The sequence below is a fragment of the Anoplolepis gracilipes genome, chromosome 1 (genome assembly GCF_047496725.1).
Source record: "Anoplolepis gracilipes chromosome 1, ASM4749672v1, whole genome shotgun sequence".
Lineage (NCBI taxonomy): Eukaryota > Metazoa > Arthropoda > Insecta > Hymenoptera > Formicidae > Anoplolepis > Anoplolepis gracilipes.
The window spans coordinates 20,675,893-20,680,289 of record NC_132970.1 but is presented as its reverse complement, the minus strand read 5'-3'; the positions used below and the strand labels follow the sequence as shown (position 1 = coordinate 20,680,289).

General features: G+C 26.1%; 1 long non-coding RNA gene across 1 annotated transcript; it reads left to right on the top strand.

Annotated features, from left to right (window-relative positions):
• The first annotated feature begins 264 nt into the window (after window positions 1-264).
• On the top strand, window positions 265-4,184 carry LOC140663848 (uncharacterized). Its single transcript, XR_012046348.1, has 3 exons — window positions 265-479; window positions 1,459-1,595; window positions 2,849-4,184. It is a non-coding gene; the product is annotated as an uncharacterized lncRNA (long non-coding RNA).
• The last annotated feature ends 213 nt before the right edge of the window (window positions 4,185-4,397 follow it).

The following is a 4,397-nucleotide window of genomic DNA, read 5'->3' as shown; positions in this document are numbered from 1 at the left end:
CGCATATAATTTTGCGTCTATTTCCATCATTTAGTCTATTACTTTCATCGATCTTAATTTTCATATGATCTTTTATACTGTCGATGAAAATTGTAACATTAAAAATTATTTCGCATTCGAAAACAGATGTCAAGCTTCACTAAACTAAAATCTTTAATTTACTTTAAATATTTATATTTCAACTAGTGATTTGTTGCGCGTATGATATATTATATAAATTCTACGGAAATAAAATAGTTAGCAATCATATATTGGCAGCAGTCGGGAGTCGGGAGTAAAAGCAATCACAAACATATAAACATTGAATATCTTCTTGTGTTTATTCGTCCTTGTAACATCAAATTTAACTGTGGCGAGTGGCAGTTGCCTGGCAGTACAAAGTGAGACGTTACAAGTGTGACAAGTAGCAAAGTTAGTGTAAAATAAATTACATAAGCAATTTATTTAACACACTATACGGAGAAATAAGCACTGAAAAAGTAAGAAAATCATATGTATAATATTTTTACATTATTTTATTATAATATATGTATATTATAAACTTTTAATTTTTATACATTGGCATTTAAAATTTTGATAAGAAAAATAAAAGTAAATTTTAAATAGTATAAGAATATATAATACAAGCCGTAAAATAATAATAATGTTCTTTTATAAAATCAACAAAGTAAAACCGATTTGAATAATCTAATTTTTAAATATAAATAAATTTAAAAAATGCAAATTATTAGTCCTTTTATTTGTAAATTCTGAGCATCACTCACGTTTTAGAAGAAAATTATCTGAATTCAGATTTTTATACGTATATCTATACGAATATGACATAGCATTTTGAGTAAATATCTAGAAAAGGTCACACCTCGTCGATGATGTTGACCTTGATATATGTTATAGAGAGAAAAGTACTGATCAACTTTTCCTAATAATTTAATTGGCGGTCTCGTTTGGTTGATGTGACCTTTTCTACATATTTACCGCATTTTGAAAAAAGTCTAACTTTAAGAGAAACAGAGAAATATATAAAAAATTCGTTATTATTGATTTATTATTTGCTTGAAGTTGAATGTTTTCAAAGTCACCAAAAGTTAACGCTAATTTTGATAGTTGGAACACAACAATATAAATAATATTAAAATAACATTAATAAACAATAATAGTAACGATAATATAAATAAACATAATAAGAAAAATACAAAAAAAAACAAAGAAATACAACAAAATAATCTTTATCTGCAGAGATTTAATCATAATAGATCAAAATATGTATACATATATAGAATGTTTCAAGGTAAACAGTAGAAGTGTCATGTACTGAAATTTAAAAATTATATATTTTTTACAAGTTTGGAAATGTCATGTAAAAATTATACGAATTTGTGTGCTTATAAGATAAATATGCGATTTATTTAGAACAATAGTTTATCTAAAATATTAGTTAAAAAAAATTATTTTTTCTAGTGTCAGGAATGAACCCCTATAACAAGAATCGAGAGCCTCAAATACCAGTAATTTGTTGTAGCATGTGCCAAAGAAGATTCTATACAATAACTAGTTACATGGCTCACATGTTAGAAGATCATAATAAACAAAATTAGGTAAGTATATAATATTACTTCTAGCTCATCCCGCCAAAATAAACGGACAAATTAAGCCAGAAAGAGAAAAATGTTTTCAGTGCTTGTTTAAATGCATCGTACACGATGAATTTTTTAAAAGTAATGATAATCTTATAAAATACTTCAAATTCATACAATTTTTGTTATAAATAATGGTCCGCACTAAACTAAGCGGCATTAAATAGGCGACTCATTCCCAGAATTAGTTCGAATTGACAATGACAACCGACCAACGGCTTCCTGTTTTTTTTTTTCAACTTTTTCAAGTTTTGTTCTTTTTTTTATCCCCGATCGAAGATTCGCAAGAGCTTCAGTTATGAAAGGATATTATATTATATTTCTGATATATTTCTGTTAATATTTCTGCATTGACTCTGGTGAGAAAATACTCGCGCTCGAAGTCATCGTGATTTAATAATTTCGGTCGATATAGATACGTAGATATATGCGTATACGCACAAAATATTAATGAATACATTAAAAAATTTATAATTAAAATTATTCTATCATCAATATGTATGTGAATTATATAATATATTATTTTGTATCTAGCGTATAAGAGTATTAGAATCAATTTTGTTTTTACAAAAATATTAAGCAAAATTATTCTTTTATGCGCGCGCGAAATAATCACTTCTCTTTTCCATATTATACATCTCTATAAAATTAAAATTAAAATTTCTTTAAAGTAGAGTCTTTTTAATAAATTAAAATAATTAAAAAACACATTTTATTGTTTGCACCATTCAAAATAGACTTATAAAAAAATTCTTTTGATTTTCAATTGCCATTTACTCAAAAACTGATGGGGTATTTTTATAGAGAAAAAATCGATTCTAAATTAATCTTAAAAATATGCCATTAAGCGCTAATGATGAGATAATTCTAATTTAAAATACAAATTATTATATATAGTTATATAATTTTTACATTATATATATAATTTACAATTTTTATTATTTTATAATGTATTATTTTTATAATAATCTATAGACATTTGGCTATAACAAGTGAAATATGTATGTAAATAATGTTACAAGTTTAACGACTGAAAATATCATGTAAAAATTAAAAGTTTTTAAATTACAGTTTAAGGCTCAGATTCTTATATTTAATTTTTTTCTGTATAAATTGTACGAACTGCTATGTGTGTATTTATATAATACATATAAATATATAATACTATTTATCTAAAATAATATAGTTAAAAATGGCTTTTTGTAATGTTTCAGAATAACAGTGACAAGCTAAAAAAAGAAATAGCACCTTTAATTTAAAAAAATGGAAAAAAAGGAAAATACGTTTTCAATATATCAATGTCAATTATGCGACAAATATTTTCAAAGCACGTCAGATCTAACAATTCACATATTTATAACTCATAAGAAATAAGCTTGTCCTAATCCTTTCAACCCTTTCATCTGTTTTATTAAAACAGATAGAATCCGAAGATAAATCTCAAAATTGATTTTAGCACATGTTTAAATGCATGAATATACAATGAAAATTTTAAAAGTAACGACGCTCCTATAAGACAAATTATTTATACCTACAAATCATCATTAATTTTAACTATGGAGAACCCTAATCTATTAGTATTAACTTGAATCATACGACCGAATAACAATTTTTAATGTAATTAATACAGCTTTATTAGCTCTTAAACGATACATGTTAACAGTATTGACGCACGCTCGTCTCGTAACGCAAGCGTTTACACGCCGTTTAATAGCCTGTGGGCCTTGTGACTGGAACCGCTCGATGTATATCGATACATCATTAGCTGATTGTTATACCATCGCTCGTGCAACATACGTTAAGGACCTAATTAATTCGACAGTATAATCGGTATAAAGAAATGATTTATATTTGCACTCGTTGTTTCATCCGTTTATAGTAGAATTCAATATTTAATAATTATTTTAAATTTAGAAAATATATATAAAACATTATTTTTCATATAAAAGAATAAACAATTTCAGACGCAAATAATATCAACAATTGAATTTTAAGTAAGATTTGAATATAAGAGCAATATATAATTCCTTAATGCTTGATTTAAACATAATTATATATATCTCAAACTAATTAACATTCACGACTTATAGTGGGTGACAATTTTTTATCGCAACTTTATTAATGTCAGCGCGTCGATTGTGTGACATCAGCTAATCGGATATTTTCAACGAGAGTGTTTTAGCAACTATCGATATGCTGTTAGCTGATCACTGTAACGACCGATTGTAACGGCGAGCAAGCGGCTAATTAATCCGATAATATAACCCAGTTAACGTGTTGCGCGGTATACGACACGCATAACGACGTGTGTACGAAAGTGCTACTCCGCGCTTTTATTACAGGCCCGTTCTACCGATGATAGTGCTTGTGTGTGTGTGTCGCCTGTTGGCTAACTAGCTAAATTAATTTATACTCATTGAATTCTATTTTGGCACAACCGCTCTTCGAGAAGTCATAATAGATACACTGTTAGATGTTCTAATTATTTAATGCCCAATTGTAAGTTCTTTGTTTCCGTCTTTGTCGTATACGTATAAATATATATATATATATATATATATATATATATATATATATATATATATATATAGATATATATCATATAATATATTATTGTAGATGTAATTTGACATTTCTTTTTCTTAATTTTGTGGCACTTATATTTTATATCTGATATAATTTTTTCTCATCTATAATGTGCAAATATATTGTATATATATATAATTTGTAAAAAAAACTGTATCTTTAATAAATTATAATAAA